We start from the raw sequence: 19215 nt of genomic DNA, 5'->3' as shown, positions 1-19215 counted from the left end.
CAGTTTGCAAACCAAATCAGTGAGTGAGTAGAGTTTTCTGTTTATGTAGCCTTTGCTTTTATTCAGATTGCCAACAAACAAGTTTGTCTCTTTATCCAGGCTCTCTAGTGAACTTGTATCCACGTTTTCAAGACTCTCACTATTAACTGTTTTCAAAGCTTGGGCAAAAAGCCTGTGTTATCGCTCCTGAGTATAAACTGGAGGGTACAGTGAAATATAGCAGTGGAGATAGATTCAGAAAGTTGGCTTTTATTTGTTTTTTTCTAAGACAGCTCAGAAATGACTGTTTGAGAAGTGTTTATCTATAAAGGGAGAAGCAGCATTCAAAACCAAGATGAACACAGTATTGATATATGTGTTTCTGAAGGATATCCTTTAGTGAGTATCATAAGATCCTTTGGGACTGAGCCTTGGTATTAGAGTAGGACAAACTATGTTGAAGAGTTGCACTCACTGAATGAAAGCTGGAGAACTGTGTACCTTGGTTTATCATTACATTGCTGTTCTGTCTCCCTTATCTGTTGCTCAGACTTTAGTAGATACAGTTGTGTTTACTCCCTGGACTAATATGTTGGTTCAACCACAGAAAATTGGCTGATCAAAACAGGATTAAATCACACTTGCAGCTGAGAGTTGTTTTGGAGAACACAAAGAAGGCACTGGATGCTACTCGTGCCGTGGTAAGGAAATGGTCATCAGAAAAGAGAATCAAAGACTGATAAAAAGAAATGGCATCTGCTGATAGCCAAGTGTGATCTGACCAAGTAGGATCTTGAACAGAGGCTGTATTCTATGGCTTGCATGTGATCACAGTAGAATTGTGCCATTGAGTGCCATTTCAGTTGTTTTCTTATGGAACAAAAGTGTGGGTATTTGAACAATCTAGGAAAAGTGAGCCACCCTCTTAGGATATGTTTACCCAATCTTTTAAAATATTCACTTCCTCTGACATTTTTATTTATTTTGGCTCATAAATACTGAGCCAAGCTGTTTCCGCTTTCCTGAGCTCAGTGTTTTTAAAGGAAGCTAATGCTCTGTCTTGCTAGAGAATTTCAGATAACTTGATAGACGGACTGCAGATAAAAAGAACGATCCCATCCTGCAAGAATGTCCTCCCAGATTTTCTGGTTCTCATAACAAACTAAAAAGATCTCAGCTCAGAAAGACCATCCTGCAAGTCTTACCAAATTCTGGATAATGTGATTACAGAAATACTTCAACAAGTTAGCCTGTGTTGTAAATATATGATCTTATTATATGAATTTTCTTATCTTAAACCTGTCTAGAATGGATGAAACAACATTTCGAAGTGCTTCACAAGACCTGTCATCTCAGTGGAGGCTTCTTAGCAGCTTTTAAAGCATTGGAATTACTGTAAAATGATATTCTGTCATCTCTTAGTAAGGCCCACACTCTAAACACTTTCCTACACAATAGAAATTAAAATAGAATTGAGGAAACTCTGTCATTCAAATTCAAAGGCTGTCTAGTGACTGTTTTATATTAAATATAGGCTCATATCTAGAGCATGGTTACTTGGAACAACAAATTGGAAAATGTAAAATAGTACATAGGTCAGATGTAGGAAATCAAATATTAACTCTTTCCTTTGTTTTTTTTTTTTTAAGTGTATGCATCAAATGGTATAGGCACAATCTTGTTCTTTTTCCATGCTTTAGGACATCAAAAGGGTAAACCTTTTTTCTGTAATTACATAGCTTATTGGATGAAAAAAAAATTAGCATGCAAAATAAACAAATAATTCTAAAGCCCTCCAGAAACCTACAGATGTAGTAGATGTGATGATTTTGGAGTCATCTGCACGTGTGCTGTTTTCGTGGCCTCTCTGGAGGTCCTTTGTTGGTCTTGGTTCTCTAGCAGAATGTCAGCTTCCTGGGGAGCTTTGTGGCTTGCTCTCTCCATACAGCACCTGAATAAAATTTATTGTGATCACAACTGCAAATGCAAGCAAAAACTATTGTGTGTAGTTACCTTTTTTTAGGCGGCAATGATGCAGTTATTGAGGCACATCAGAGAAAAACTCTACCCTAGCACGTAGCTTGCTCGTAGGAGCAGCTTTCTATGTAGCTGCCTATGTGGAGACCCCAGGGAGGAGGTCTGAAGCTTAAGTCTATCGGTTCCTGGGCCAAACGATGTTTCCTCCCCCCCGGGCTTGAGCTGTTACTTCAGACCATTTTGTGGCTTCTCTCACTGCAGACTTGTAGAATTGGGTCCAATGTGCCTGATTTTTCCCCTGAAGATGCAGCCTGCCTTCTTTCGGTGTCAAGGATAGGCTCAAGTAGCAACACATGGCAATGCAGGGGAAAAGCAAAAAGTTGAGAACAGTGACAAGTAGTGTTTCACTAGCGCTGGTTTGGGCTTTATTCCTCCTGCTATGTTAAGATAGTTGCAGCAAGGTAGCTGAATGTGTGTCCTTCCATGTCTGGGCGTAAGCATCACTGGCTCCTGGGTACATAAAAAGTTAGCTACAGGACTCACTAGGTAGGTAAATTTTCTGCTGATCTGTCTGTTGCTTGGATTAGAATGATAGCCAAGCATCCATTTGTTTCTCATGTAACCAGCATTGAATTTAGGGTGCAGGAGATGAAAAATGAGGTTGCTGCATGAACTTCACACAACAAACCAGTACAGAAAACAAGGATATTTGTCAAAGGGGACAAGTGATCGTATTTTTGTGGCCTATGGATATGTAGTATGAGTTTCTTTCATAATTGTTGTTCGCCAGCCAGCCTGCAACCTTGGTTCTTCATTTCATACAAACTGCTGATCAGAGTACAATCTGCAGACTACCAGTGTCATCACTTACTGAATCTTGCTGCAAAAAGTACTGTATGCTCTGGGTGGCATCAGCCAGCGTGCAAGATAACTGTGGAGTCTGAAAAATAATTCTTTCTGCTTCCTGGGTAAAGAAAATATCTACTTTTGGGGCATACTTATGGCATAAACACTGGCAAAAGCTTGTGGGTAGGAAGAGGAGGATAAATTGTGTTTGATCTGTAACAGTAAGTAAAGTTGAAAACAGAAATGCACAGAGGTTACTTGGTCAAATAATGAGCTGATCTAATGTTGTAAAGTCATCGGCTATAATCTAACAAGAAATGCAAAAGTGGCTATTTCTGCAGGAAGGAGAATTTAGAAATGCTGTGTAATATGTTGTGGTATGTATCTTTGTGACTGCATCTTGTGAGCAGTCTACTTATCACTGACCGTACTGAGGTAAGGCTGCAGACACCCCCTTCCACACTTACCTAGATCCTGAGTGTGCCTACATGATATTTTGCAGCTAAAATCTGGTGTGTTTTAACTTCTCCAGTTCCTAGAGGAAAAACTGCCTGCCTGTTTTTCATGCACCTGGAACACCTAATGAGAGGGGTCGCCTTGCCTGCTGGTACATGTCAGAGTCCTGTTTTACTAAGGGCAGAGAAACTACCTTGTGCCTCTGTCCTGACAGCACAGAGCAGACACTCCCTCTTATTGGTGACTTAAAAGAAATAAAGGTTTGTGGGCATGCACTGAAATGAAAATAGTCCAGAGATTTAATACCAAAGTACTCAGCACTTCCTGAGCATTGTGGCACCTTTGGTTTGGTTCTGATGGGTACTCTAATCCTCAAGAATACTTCCAGATAGAACTGGAAATTAATATTTTAATTGATTTATTCAGTTGTGCAGAAATAACTTGATGGTCTTTGTTCCCTAAATAAGAATAGAAAAATTTGTGACCCAAGCTGGTCACACAGCAGTCCTGTTCAAAATGATTGTATCGCTGTAAAGAAAGAGCTTGCTTTCTTTAAATAGCCACCCTATTAGCTGAGCAATGGTGGAACAGCTCTGGAAGGCACTTCTGTGACATTAAATTATGTCTGTGCAGTATCTTAGTCCCTCCTCTGGATGTGACCTTCATCTGCCAAATTCCGACAAACCCAACTTGAGAAACACTTGCCGTACCCCGAGTGAGATGAAGCCTGGCTAGCTGAGAGATTTTATCCAATGACTTCAGGAACCAGGCCTTTCCGATCCTGAAACAGAGAGCAGGTTTGCCCTCCTCAGATGGCTGGGGGGGCTGTAGAGAGCACATCGGGAAGCAGTACGCCCGCAGCAGCGCAGCTTTTACATCTGGGTGCGTTTTTATGGCTGTGGGGCCAGAGAACTGTGTGAAGTCCTCATGGACCAGAAAGCACAAAGGGTGTTTTCTGTTGAATAGATGCTTTAGTTGCACAAATATGTTTGTCTTTCAAATTGAAATACTTTAGTGATGTTCTCGTGAAGCACTGCCACTATCTTGCTAAACCATATGGGCTCTGAGACAATCTCAGAGAGCGTGGTCAGCGAGAAGCAAAGACCTCCCCAAGGGAGGTGGAACTGCTAACAGTTGACAGAGACCTGATGTGATGTTTTACACGAGGGCAAATCATCTGACTTTGTTTACTGAGCTGACTCCTACATTAAACAATTAATTTTAAAGCAGAGTTTACCCTCCACCCCCCCCCAAATGGCATAGTTGCAGTGTCAGCGTGGAGGAGCCATCAGGCAGTTTCTCTTAAGTGTAATATAAATTTTAGCTCCTGATGTATGCTTTGCTACAGATGCTTGCCAAGACTCTTTCTATAAGAATTAAGAAGGGTTTCTTTAAGCAAAAATATCCATGTTGTTTGGCTGCCAGAGCACTGCACATTTCTGGACCTTCTAAATTAAGAGGAAGGGATTTGTGTTAGAATGACATATACGTGTACTGTAATATGGAGTTCTTCTGAAGCAAGACTTTACAAAAGCAGGCTAGATCCCTTTCAATAAGATTCCAGAAACTGTTTCCAAATATTGTAATATACTTAGAGGACCTGCAGTGTGTTTTCTTAATTACTGAAAGTCTTTTTATTTTAATTTTTATCAGAAAAAGAGGAACATTTAACCAGAGTATGAGGAAGTAATTTTTCAATCTGCTTAAAATGTTCCAAACAAGTGCTTATTTTTGTTTCCAAAAGCTGGGTGGAGTGGTGAGTTTTGTGGCTGACGTCGCCATCACCGAGAGATATGACCTGTTAGCTGTATATTCTAGTGGTGATGTAATCCCAATTTAATGTTCATTTTTTAGTTCAATGAATTTAGAACAGAATTCTCAGCATATTTTTTTCTTGCAGTCTCAGCCCACATTCCTTATTAGCTTGTGCAAAATGTCTGCAGTTAAAATTCCCTCACGGGTAAGAGCAGCGCTGGCCTGGCCTGGCTGCATCTCTGAGCTTCTGACCCTCTCCCAGCCATTGTGGTGATGAATATAAAATATTTCATGCTTTTATTTTTCAGCATAGTGAAGTGCAAAAGCAAGACAGGGACTTTAAATTGGAACAATCAGATCTTTTGTAGGCCTTCAATACATAGTGTGCATATATGGACAGGCATTCAAGACAACACCCTCCTTATCCACTGAGAGCTTAACCATAGCTTTACTTCAGAGAAAACTGCTACTAACATTTGTGGCAGAGCCCTTTTTATTGCTAGCACTGTAAAAATTCTCCTCTGTACAGTTTACTTCAGCTGTGGCCAGCTGCTGACCCTAAACTGTCATTTGCAATAGTGCTAAAATGCCACCTTACATGTTTTTCGTGGAGCACGCTGGCATTTCCTGACAAGTGAATGTGAGGTTGCCTGATGTAATTGCTACGAGGAGTAATAGAGAATAGACGTTCTGAGTGTCTAAGGAAATGCTGTACTCTGAAGGCTTACATATTTGGTTGACTTCTGGCAGCAGGATTGTTGCTGTCAGCAGATCTGAGGAATGCCTCCGCCGCACGCTGTTGCTTGGCGAGGGTTACGCGCGGCGTCCAGCTGACCCTGACTCATCCGCGGGCCTGCGCTGAGCGAGCGGCTTGTAGGCCTCGTGCGTAAGGAGCTCAGGGGGGCAGCGTGCCTGCCTGCCTGCCTGCCTTGGAGGACTCCTGTAAAACACCTTTCAAAGCTGCTCTAACAGCCCGGCGTCACAGGCGGCAGCCTCTTTAGTCAGGTTAAATGAAGTGATTTGTAAGCACTCACGTGCTAGAGTTCAAGGGGGCCACCATGGATTTAGTATGTATTTGTGTTTGCTTTGGACACCCAGCCACCAGAGCTCCGTGTCTTCCATATGAATCTAATTGTTCAGGTTATTTCTTCAAGGCACAAGACTGTCAGGTTTTCGTTCCCAGTTTTGCTCCTAAAGTTACTGCAGAATCTGTTGGGTGGAGATAAACTTCCGCAGCTGCTTTCCCCATGAAGGAGCCCGATTTTTTCCAGCTCTGCAAACGTGGAGCAGCTCTCCCATGCTGCCAAGGTACTGTCACTGCTGTTGAGAAGGAACTTTCATCTCCACAGTGTGGGAATGAAATGGCCACGTTTTTAACAACTTGCTACCTTGGCTCATGGCAGATGACTGAACTATTCCTCTTCTCCCCTCCTTGGTGTGTCACAATACAGAGCAGCTATAGGTAAAGAGGAGGCCAAAGAGGCTCTCCAAGCAGATATGCAATCCTTCTTCCCTTCATCATCAGTCGGTTCCCTCAGAGGTTTTTTGTTTGTTTTTTTGTTTGTTTGTTTCATGGAGGAGGGATGGAGGAATGGGACAAAGAACAGAAAAAAAATGTGGTTTTATCCACATTGGCTCTTTTCTGAACAGGCTGATAGGTGGCAATGCATGCATCCAAAACCATCTGATGCTTACTGAGCTGGTCTGTAATAACAGGGCTACCTCCTAGACAGACTATCACAAAGAAAAGTTAGTGTCACCCTGGGGACTGGGCAGTGCTGTTGTTTCTTCCAGAAAGCCAGGGAGGACAGAATTTGCCCAGTTCTTATTTCAGCCCATGTATCCACACCATGTATATACACCAGAGGTGAAGGCTTTCAGATGTATTTTTACAGCTTGTTTTGGAGGTAATGCAAGCAGGTTGCCGTTATAAAACTGCTGTAGGAAGTGGAATGTAACTATTACTGTAAGAAACTTGCCCTGAAGATAAACATGACAGGAGTTACGACAGCCTTGTAGGCTATGGAAGAAGAGCAGCTGATACAGGTGAAGAAAACCTGTTGAGAGCTAGGAGCTACTTGTGTATATATGCATAGGTTAAAATAGCACATGTTAGCATAAGTACATTTCTAAACGTAGTCAGTTCCCTGTAGTGTGTAGCCTGGAGCAGGAAGACACACGACACACACCTTGGCATCTTGGTTATCTTATAAGTTATTTATATCCCTCTGGTGTCATTCATTGGACATAACTGTGTACAGTGGGCATATTGTGTATAGTGGCATTTTGGGCACCTGCTTAAGTGAAACTTCAGACGCAAATGTTTTTCCCTTGAAATTTGTTAAAGAAGACTTTTCAGCTGTTGTAAGGATATTATTTAACATGCTGCTTTCACATCACTGGTAACATAATTAAAAAAATACATTGTGTGCCGCCCTGCACTGCTGTCTTGTTTGCCTCACCCTTGGGGTCTGAGAGAAAGTACAGTCTGTGTAGCTAAAAGCAAATAAACAGTGTGCATGTCTGCAAAATAGGATGTACACAAAGAAAATCAGGGGACTAAGATACTGTTCTTAAAAGGATCTTAATCAGTAAAGTGTTATTTATTCTTTAAACAGAATTCCATGGGCAGTTCAGGACCAGGAAGACTCCACATAGCTCCGACAGTTTCTAGACCCCAGAATAAACACTGCGGCATTTTGTGTTGTGGTGCAACAGCTGGAGTACTGGGCCACGAGCTGTGCACCAACTCAAAAAGGCTTAAAATTCTACAATAAAATAATACGAATAAATTCTGCAATGTTAAAATCCCCATCTCAATTCTTCCGTTTATGAAATAAAGTCTAACCTACCTGTTGGAGATGACAGAACTGCAAGGCCTGAGGTTGTTTTGCAATTATGATGGCACAGCAGCATGTAATGAGAAGCAGGAGGCATAAGCTTTCACCCCCTGTAACTCTTGGCCAGCAACAAAGATGCATATTAAAACCAAACTCTTCTGAGCTGCAACTGCTCAGTGTAGTGCTTGGAATTCCTGTTAGCTTCAGATCCCAGTTTGGGTAAGCAGTTAAGGCTTTTGGAAGCTAGCGTGGACCTGGCTGTGGAGGGTTTTTTTTCCACAGTGAAAGGCAATTAGCTGTAAATCATTCTTAGGAGCTTAATAGCACAATGTGCAGTTCATCTTGCATTTGCCTGCGTGTTTATACCTGAGAATTAGGTTGTTATGTTGTTTACTGTTTTGGAAAATATCTTAAGAGAATTTGTTGATGAAGGTGCTATGATGCTATGATTATCTGTCAAATCCACAGGTATTTACCGCTGATGATGCAGGAGTCTGCCAAAGTTGAGAACGTTTGGTTCTTTATACGGAAGAATTTTCTTTAGTCCTGTCTCATATTAAATTCTTTGCTTTTTATGATGCCTGCCTCACAGTCTGCATAGACCCTTTCTTCTATACTGCATTCTTCTTTCCATGCTGTTATTTCTTATTTTAAGTGACAGATGCAACGAAAAAAAAACCACCTTGTTCTAGTTAGAATGAAGACATAAATAGTCCTTTTAAGGTGATTACAGAGTACTTCAGATATCCCTCCAATGCTAGAAGTGTTCCTCATAAGGAGTTACAGTTTTAGTACTTTTATATGTCATACCTTTACACTTAGCCATTTAAAATGTTAACTTTGAGTGACCACTAACCTGCTGATCTGCCTTATCTATATCTTTGTGAACAGAGGGATGGGTATTTCTCCCCATGTCCGTCATTGCTCTGCTGATGCTGTTCTGCATTAGTCCATAGCAGGATATTGCAGGACTGTGTTTTGTATGATGTGTGCACATGGAAATTCTGTTCATAAATGACAGATTCCTTATTCCTATTAAGTTCATGTCTTTGCCTGGATCTCAGAAGTGAAATGAAACTAGTAATTTATTACTGTGAGTTAATTTTCTTAGTTTATTCTGTGTGAGACAGTCCTTCTGGGGTTCATGTTACTTAAGCTGCAGTGAGCATGGAGGCAAAACTATTACAGCTCCTCCTGAATGGCTACTGCAGCGGTTGTCTGCAAGAGGAGGAGCACTCCGGGTAAGTTTTTGAGCTACTTAGAAAGCTGATCCTCAGGAGTTTTCTCATTTTCCATTCCATCTTTTCCCAGATGTTTTGGTGATCCTAGAAGTGAGAAATGAAATTATTCAGGCTATTTCCTCATCACCACCTCAGAAGAGAGTTGTGGTCTTGGCCTTTATTGGCCTTGATGAAATAAGAGAGCTCAAGGTTCTAGTTCAGGGATGAAAAAAAAAAAACAAACAGTGCCACTGCAATGCTTTAGTTTCACCTGCTAGTCCAGCCAGGGAGTCTCTAGAGTAGGAAGGTTATAAATATATGATAATGTTTTGGTTTATCTGTGAGAAATGTTCAACTACTGCAGCTATTAAAAACAAAACAAACAAAAAAAAAACCATCTAGACTTAGGTGCTGTAGCTGAGACTTTCAAAAGCAAAGCTGTATATGTCAGCATTAGGTAAGTGATTTCAAGAGCACAAACAGGAGTTGGGCTTTCAGTGCCCTTTGGTGAACTGTGAGAAGCAGACAGTGCCAAGCTGCCTTTGAAATCTCCCCCTGAGTCCTGGAACTAGATTTTAGTCCTTTTCCAGAAGCTCTGAACCCTGAATTAGTTTCTAAGGTGACTGCCCAACTATTTAAACAAAAAAAAAAAAGGGCAGCCTAATTTGGGATTTAAAATAAATTTCTGAAGATCTTGGTCTATTGCCCATGGACAAAGCAATGAATACCATGACCTCTCATCCAGATCGCTTAGTGAAGGAGGTCCTTGATAAACTTTGTCTTTCATTGTTTGTTCGTGAAACGTGCTTTATGAAGTCCAACTCTAAGTATTAGCAGTGATATTAACAAACAGTGCCAGGATTGAATTAATACAACTAATGCTATCATTTGGGTTTCCACCTTCTAGATTCCTACCAGTCACTATCAATACCAAACAGATATTTCAGACCTAAAAGTCATATATTGAATTGAGACTAGGTAGAACAGCAGAAAAGCTTTTGAGTCATCTCAAATCAATACTCATTTGTCCTCTTAACGCTTTGTACATATTTATTCTTTTAATATAATTTGACTTCCATGAATATGAAACTGTTATTCCCATTCCCTCAGAATTAAATATTTATAACTGCTAATGGTGTATTTTGCATTTTTAAATTTTATCTTGTTAATATTTATAAATTCTTGTACAAAATGCACTTGCATTTCAGGCATTAATGTAGATGTTATTTTCTTACAGAGTATCTTAATATAACAAATATAAAATCTGGGTTAGAACATGCAGTAAAAAACAATATATTAGCTTTTACTGTATACAGAATAAATAAAGTAACGTGATGTTTTTACTAAGCTACTTAAATTCATTCATTTCTTTCTGTGGTTTAGAACCTGTGAACGAAATGAAACAATTCATCTGTATCCCATGTACTCAAACCTCTCATCAGCTGAGATGCTCAGCTGTACCAGGTGTTTGATAACAGAACCACTTCAGCGTCAGTGGAACTGCAAGGTTTTATGCCAGTGTTGGACATGGTTGAAAACATTTACTGTATTTTTTTCATTCACTGCTCTTTCTCTCCTCATTTTGTATGCTCTTTTGCTTCAGTAAGATGCATGCTGGTTTTGTTATTCATCTGTAAATCAAGAGCAACTCTGAAACAAACTACATTGGAAAAACGCTGATGAATAATACTGCTAATAATGATCTCTCTGATATTTCATGCTCTAAAAATTCCCTGTTTAGATTATCCATATGTATATTTGTACATCAATACTTTCTTCACCTGAGAAGGGAAGTACCTAAAGGCGTTTAAAGCTTTTGTTCAAGAAAGGCATTACACAAAGCTGCCGTGCTGTTTCTCCACACTACAGCAGGGTGATTTCAATGCAAATTTTTCTGTGAAAGAGAGGGTACCGTATTTCATCATTCTGACAGCAACCGTAAATTGCTCTCTTGCCAGGCAGGAGTAAGTTCTGGCAAGATGTATATGAGAGATTGGAGGAAAGACATTTTCCAAAGTCTTAATTGATTGACTTTTACTTTTCTACAACAGCACAGCTTAAGCAAAATGTATGGTTTGTCACCTGATCTTAAATTCTTCCGTATGTGCAAATGACATTGTAATCAGAGAGTAGCAGGAGGAACCATTCAAAGGTGAACGGTGCCAAACAGCTGACACCAGGAAAGCTCTGTGTACACTGACCTAAATGCTGTTTAGCATTGTCAGGTAAGATAGTACCCAGGCTATTTGGCTGAAGAATTTTAGTCTAAAATGCCAGATTTATATGAAGAGAAAGAAGCAGAGACGTATAAATTTCTCTGCATTTGTTTCTGTTTTCAGCAAGCGAAACTAGTCAAGTTTTACCTCTTAAAGTGTTTCTGTAAGAGCTGGCTATAAATACTGAACTGAGCAATTTCAGTAGAGACTTTGTTCTAACTCTTGTCTCTAAGGTTATTCTGCTTCTTGTCAACTACATGGTATTAGCATCCTACTTGAGGAATGGTGGCTTTGTGCTGCTTGGTTCAATCTGAAAGGCTGCTTGGATTCCTTATACACCAGCCTTTCTATACCATAAAACAAAAATGTAAATCCATTTTGAGTCATCTGTCAGAAATCATAAGCTTTATATATTTTAATATAATTTACTGGAAAATCCGTATTATTTCTAGCATTTAAATAGAATGAGAAGACTAAGTGAAGAGGGCGTATTACCCAGCAAACTTTCACGTTAGTTTTTGAGATTGATTGCTACATATTGCTTTAGATTTAGGGCCCTTTTAGGAAAGGTCACCAACAGCAGTATATGGATTTCAGGTTTGTACCTGGTGTGTTATGCTTTACCTGTAAACATAGCAATACCTGCAAACAGGGGCATCTTCCCTCATTTGGGCCTGAGCTAGGCAGTGTGAAGCTGTAGTGATTGCCGATCAGCTCCGATGAAGCTGATGCTTTTGCAGTTGGTGAGGAGGTTGCATCTGGTTATGAATGTAAACAGCATTGGTTGAGCCCATGGAATATTAATATTATTTCAGGACTGTCTGTAGTAGCAAGATCAACTAACAGCCTCCTATTTTTTGAACACAACAAAATCCAAACATGTTTGAATAACTGCTGCACTGACAGCATGGCTGGGGGAGTTTGGATGAGTTAAATCTAACAATCCCATGGAGGCCCAAAAAGAGAAAATGGTGCAGAAAAAGCTGACAAAGCATGGCTATGTGCACAACTAACAGTGTATAATAAAATAAAATTCAAAAATTCTCTTATTAAAGCAGCAAGAAAAAACTAATTTCGGCATCAAGCTTGTTTTTGTCTGGCCTCTTGATTAGACTGCCTGACCACACTTTCTAGAAATGAACCAAGATGATATGCTTTTTTTGTGCCTTTGCCTTTCCCCTGGAGGGGAACATTCTAATGGCTCTGGCAAATTGATTAAATTAGGTTTTGAATGATACAGACTTTGAACATTCACTGTATTTCCGGATGCTTCCGGTAGCAGAAGCTAACTTGCTTTGGGCATTTGTCCCCCGCCTGGGAGTTTGCCAAACTCTTCACTGCTAGCAGATCTATTCAAAGCACTAACTCTGGGTACCAGGCATCCAGAAGGCCTTGCTAGCTAGAGTTTTTATCTGAATTCTGCAGTTTTTGCTTTCCCATGAAGTCAGGTCTTCTGTACTTCCTCCAGAAATACAGAGGGAATTGGTGCCTATAGAAGAGGAGCTGTTCTGTGGGCCACAACTGTCAGCATGCTCGGAAAAGTGTAAATGCAGAAATATATTCTCGAAAACAAAACTATCTATAGAGTCTTCTTTTCTTATTAGCATGTATGTTCTGTGGCTGTAAACAGAAGTGAAACTTGTAGCATCATTACCATTTGGAAGAGAAATTTTATTTCTGATCATCCAGACAGAGCAGCGATGGCATTAAATACAGGGTTCTGCATGGAATACTGTTGTGGTGAGTGCTTGTAATGCGCCTTTTATCTTAAGTATTTGGGGGTTCATTGCTTTACGTATACTTGTTTGTATTAAAGGGAGGGTAAATCTAGATCTGTGAAATGGGCAGTATTTTGTCTGAGCTCTTAAGGTAATATCTTAGGCAAGTTCCATCTGGTTGGCAGTGCAGCCTGAAGGGATCTTAAGTAGCACTGAACGTCACAGTGTGGAAGGCTACTCCTTTCTTTGATGCCAGTGGTACTTGGTCCTTTCAGCTGTTGCAAGCTGCAACTTCTGTTCTACAATCCTAGCGCTATGAAGCACAGTGAGTAAGATGCACAAATAGCAGTGCATATCACCATTTGAATGCTCTCGTCAGACTTAAATACATTTTATATATAAAACATCTCAGTGCTGTATCAATGAAAGATGATGGCAGCTTTGAGAAACGGCTACCCAAGAACCATTTGTTTCCCTTCAACTTAAATCTCTGATGAGGTTGGGGAGTCTTGGTGGTTTCATCCCCTGGCTCAACACAATGTTAGCCAGGAGCTTGTGTCGAAATGAGCAATGTCATCTTCTCAGGTTTCTCTGTGTTGGGAAAGACTTCGCAGATGCCATTGGACACTTAAACAAAATCCATTTCAGGGTAAAATCTGAGAGTTTTAGGTTGTCACTCATACTCTTTCTACATCCTTCAGAATGCTTTTTTTTTTTTTTTTTCCTCCTGTGGACTTCAGGAAGAATCCACTTGAAATAGCTCCAGCTTGGATTGTTTGATTAGTTCATTCCTTCTGGCTCACAGGAGAGGTCTTAAGACAACAGAAAAAATGGATGCTTTTGAATACTTCGCTGTTACTGAAAGCTAATTTGATCAACAACAAAAAAACAGCAAACACCTTTGTGCTAAAGTATATGTGAAAGTTGCTGAAAGTAACTTTCATTCTTAATGGCCAGAATATGTTTGAAAGTAGACATTTAATATGAAGGAAGTGTAAGGAAACACCACTGACTAAATACCAGGATAGGCTCCGCTGACTTCATAGGCAAGTTCAACACAAAATGAATGACCTCATTTATATCTGGCCCAGGGAAATACATTGTTCTTTCCAATATGAAGAAAGAGAATCATATAAATAAGGTGCATCTTTTCTGACGGTTTAAAGTTAAAGATTTGTCATACATCTAAAAATTGTTATTTCTTGAAACTCATTGTGGTGGTTAACAAAAGACTGCTAGGTTATTTGGAAGAGAAAATATTGAAATGATTGTACAAGGAAGGGACTGATACAGTTTAGAAGCATTAAAATATCTTTGCAATTATTTTTGAAAAGTTTTTCGTAACTATTGACATAAAAACATGGATTTTGTTGTCAGTGCAGAAAGTTATTAAAATAATACAAAGTAGCAAGATAAATTCTGATTTTTTTTCTTTTCCTGTAGGAAGAAAAATGTCATTACTTTAACTCAAGTATGACTGAATTTCTAAAGATGATTTTAAACTGGTTGAGCAATGCTTCACGTTTCAATTAGTTTGCAGTTCATAATTTAAACGAGAGATGGCATAATATCCAAGCTGGTGATGCAATCAAATAAATGCAAAAGGCTTCTAACCTGTCTTTTTGAGCTACAGTAATCTTCATTTTTCTTCTATCTCTAGGAAGACAGAAGTCTGTTCCTACGCTTAAGTACCATTTTTTTTTAGTTGATAACTAAATAAATAAGTGCTTGTCCTCCAATTCTTTCATTCTTTTTGGTAGGGTGACAAACAGGAATAACCGCAGCATTACGGATATATAGAAATAACATGAGGTTACCAGACTATCCACAGGTAAAAGTGGCCACTTTCATCGTATTACACTTATGTACTCCATCAGTTATTTAAAGAGCATGTCAGAAGTCAGACTGCTAGCTCAGTAGGCTGCTTTTATCTTGGACTTGAGGCCCAAAGCGGTAGTCTGCTCTTAGTGAACATAATGGGGTGTTTTGACAGTACTGAGTGTTATAAATGTCCCTTTAGGATCATAGAGGTGGATTTCAGAGGCATGGTCACTGTACGTTGCTGCTAGGTGATGTTCTCAAACACTGCTGGAGAACCAGGAGTGGCTACGTGGTTTTGCACAATGGCCACAGCCGGTGACGTATCACTTGGGCTCAGGTTTCCACCAAGAGTAAACATTATCCTCGTGTTTGTTCAAGAAGAACCCATCTGCCGAACCTGAAAACAGGTTTTCTAGAAAAGTGTTAGATTTTGTCAGCTCTTTGGTTTCACCTTTTTTGGTTCCCCTGACAATGTGCTGCCGTCTCCTGTGATGAGTATGCATTGTGGCTTTTGCATCTTAAGCTCAGCTTTACATTTGAGTTAGGGTGGGAGTTCAACTCTACAGTCGGTAAAATATTGTTCATATTAGAAATATCTGTGGTCTCTAAATGATTTCCAGCATACGAAATAGTCTATTTCATCCTCATCCGTACTTTGGGCACCCATCAGGCCCATGAGATGGCGAAGCCACAGGCAGGTTTCCACAGAATACCGCTGGCCAGAAGTGGATATCCTTACCCTGCTGCCATTTCCTTGGAGCAGGTCGTGCTCTGCCCTCAGTTACCACTGGGCAATCCCACCCACAAATTAAAATGTTTCTTGTGATTTAGTTTTCAGGATTCTCAACCAACAGATCTTTAAGCATGCTGAGAAAAATTCTACCAGGAGGAAATCTCTCTGGTCAGCTAACTTGAGAGGATACAAAGTGAAAAAATTGCCCATGCTCTTGCAGTCACATATGTGTGTGGGGCTGAGGAGGAGGAATTGCAGAGTCCCTTTGAGTCCAGGGCATTCTTCATTCTTATTAATAAAGGTAACTAACATTGGTATAAACTAGTTCACTGAATAATCTTATGGCAAATGCCAAAGATCATCCGTTTACAACAGCTTCCTCATTCTGTCTTTCATTACTTCAGGGTTGTGTTTATTTGCCAAGTTACTGCAATTTGTAGCATGGGCACATGGAGTAGAGGAAAAAAGGGAGATTTTCCCTCCTTACAGTGGCAAATAAAATGAATTTACATTGAAATGACTTCCTGTTTCTAACCTCTGGATTGTTTAGCAGCTTTTCCTGAGACACCTGGGGGTGGTTTTTTATCATAAATCAACTGGCTGCATTTGATATTCTTTGTATGTACCAACTGTTGACTCTACTATGTAATTAATTAGCATAATCGATAACTGCACCATGTAATTAATTAGCAAATGGCTTTTCATTTTCTTTTCGTCTTATTTAGATGAGACTTATTTTATTAAATATTTTCTGTGACAGAGCAAGAAGTCAATCAAAAGTTACAAGTGCCTTCAGTAATGGATTGTACTGTGGAGTACTCCCTTTGTCATGGGCGACAAAAACCCGATTCCCTTTGCTGTGTTGCCTTTTGAAAGCAGTGGTTTAAAATACGCTTTTGCTTACAGTATAGGTCTCTTAATACACACATGAAAAGTTGTGGGGCAAGTGGCAGCTGGAGTTCTGTGGGAATGTTTCTTGAGACAGGAGGAGAGCTGCTAGCAGGGGAGGCTTCTGGTCAGCCAGCCCTGGCTGGCGTGTGCCATTCACTGAGCTGTGCTACTGGTTTATCTTGGGTAGTCGTTCTTTTCGGACTTTCTTTTTTCTTTATTTATTTTTTAAATTCAAAACAAGGATTGCAGTAAGCAGTAATTTGAGAAGATGAGCACTTAGCATCCTGATATCTCACTGTTGCCTCTGCAGTCAGTGTGCAGCTGTGCCAAAACACAACCCTGTGCAAGGCAAGCTTCAGGAGCTACGCGTGGCCAAAAGGAAACAAAACAGATCCTGCTCATTGGTCAATAAATGTGTACGTGCATTGTCATATGCAAATTGTTTCTTCTGCTGGTATTTTGCTAATCTCGCCTTGCAGAAGGTTCAGGCAAATCTGGTAGGAGCTTTTTAAACAGAGGCCAGTGTCCAGGGGCTGCTTCCTGCACATTCCTGCTGGTCTGACGGCAGGGACACGTGGGGCTGCTCTCACTGTGGCATCACGCGGGGGCTGGCTGCAGGTTAGCTGAGGGAGGAATGGCCTGGTACCTTCAAGAGGAGGAGTGGCTTGCACTGAAGGGTTTCAAAGAGGAATTTTCCTGGTCCCTGTGTTTTCTTAGCACACCAGTATAGGTCAGTGTTAGAAAGAAGGTAGTTTGGAAGTATGTTTTCAGAAACGTGTTTGGAGCTGCGTGTCTGTGATCTATACGGGCATGCTCAGCATGGCAAGCTAAAGGACAGTATTTAAGGAGAAATCTGTGAGAGAACAAGATGGAACAAATATTTTACTCTCTTTATGATTGAATTTATCACTCTGTAGTAATACATAACCCGCCTCTAAATCCCTGATGCACTGCATGTAAAATCGAGCAGCATAATTTCAGTTTGGTATTTTCCAATCATTTCTTTCATCGTCTTTAATAATGCCTAGTAAGGCAATGTAACACTGTCCTGCTCTGACACAGTGTGTCTTCATTTTCAGGTCGGAAAGGTGCAGAGCAGGTGTATTTTTTGGTAGAGCTCAGGGCTGGAAGCTGCCCAGGGCAGCTGTTGGGGCTGCAAGCAAAAGCAGACGTCTCAACTCCGTCGTACCGCTCTGCTCTGCTCAGAGCTTGGGCAGAACAGGCACACTTGTGCTCAGGGCACTGGTGCCATGCCCATCTTCCTGTAGAAGTGACCAGTGTCACCCAGTCTTTTTTTTTCTGAGTTCACCCAAATCCCATAGGGAGGACAGCATAATGTCCTGTGCTACCCTCTGGCTCAGGTGCAGGAAACTGCAGAAGTACTCCTGTTGTAACATCATTTATTAGGCTATTTATTCTGCATTAGTATGGAATGTTTCACTTCTGACGTGTGTGTTTATTGGCTTCTCCTCTATTTTTGCTTATTTACGTCTGGCTCAAAATACTATTTGAAGTATAGCTATAAAGGTTACCATGGGAAGAGTCAATATTTGTTTGCACAATTTACGCTCGGCCTGAATGCTGCTTCCTCCACTCCCTTTCTTGCAGCTGTCCCACATAACAGTTTTTATGGCTACTCAGTCGAGTTCAGGGACTTGAGTCAATTAGTGGAGGCTCGTACTTTGTTACCACACACAGTGGTATTGTCACTGCAACAGCTGTTTCCTAGGTTATGTGTGTGTGTATATACATTTCTATGTATATATTTATATATATATAGGTAGGGTGACCTTAGTACAGTAACTCATTTTGCTGTGCAAGAATTGTTAGTGAAGGTGGTTTTGGTTTGGTTTTTCTTTTTTTCTTTTTTCTTTTTTTTTTCCGTGGTGATCACCCTTTGCCGCATCCTAAATAAAATTGTAAACGTCAGACCTTCAGTGAGCTTTGTGTGAAGGGGCTCTATAGGGCCTGCACAGAGCAGTTTGCAGTATCGGGCTGTGAGCTTAAGAATGTGCAACTGCTGAGAAGTGGCACGTCTGTAAATATTTCTGCATTTTAATTTAGCCTTCCGAGTGATACGGTGCATCTCCGTGGTGACACATTTAAAAGTAGATACATACACTTCCTGAGTTAAAAAATTTTGTATTGCTCAGCGGTGCACTAATGCTGAAGCCTGGAAAATATTTTACTAAAATACTTTTAAATATAACATCAGGCCAGTAATAAGACCTTCCTCTTTAACCTTCTTCTTAATCATTTGCTTAAATAAGCAGTCAGTAAAAAAAATGCTTTCTTTACATTAAAATTGGATTTTTGTTCAACTGTTATATATACAAAATATATTTATATATATATAACATAACTAATATATATTTATATCATATACAATCTTATGTTTATATTACATGCTTATATTTATATTAATATATAAAATGTTTATATATGTGTTCTATATGTATAAATAATGCATATATATGTGGGACATTTCAGTGATGCTTGTCATTGTAAATACTGTTTGAAGTTAGTGGTTGCTATCAAAATAATCAACTGTAACACAATCTGAACTTCAAGTAGAAAAAACTCCGTATTTAGAATGTTACTTACAGAAAGACAAGTCGTGGAAAATACGTGCTTCTACATGGTGTGTGCTGTACACATGATTTCTCAATATAGCACATTATACTGAGTCAGATGTCATTAATGCTGGTATAGAAAGACACTCATACGGAACATAAATTAGCAACATCCAGATATTTACTTTAA

General features: G+C 40.0%; 1 protein-coding gene across 19 annotated transcripts in view; it reads left to right on the top strand.

Moving 5' to 3' along the window:
* Window positions 1-19215, top strand: part of IQSEC1 (IQ motif and Sec7 domain ArfGEF 1) — a 346189-nt gene that overhangs the window by 248593 nt on the left and 78381 nt on the right. The window lies entirely within an intron of this gene.

This window comes from Anser cygnoides, chromosome 10, assembly GCF_040182565.1.
Source record: "Anser cygnoides isolate HZ-2024a breed goose chromosome 10, Taihu_goose_T2T_genome, whole genome shotgun sequence".
Taxonomy (NCBI): Eukaryota; Metazoa; Chordata; class Aves; order Anseriformes; family Anatidae; genus Anser; species Anser cygnoides.
Note: the sequence above shows the minus strand (reverse complement) of the source record. Positions and strands in the feature narration are given on the sequence as shown.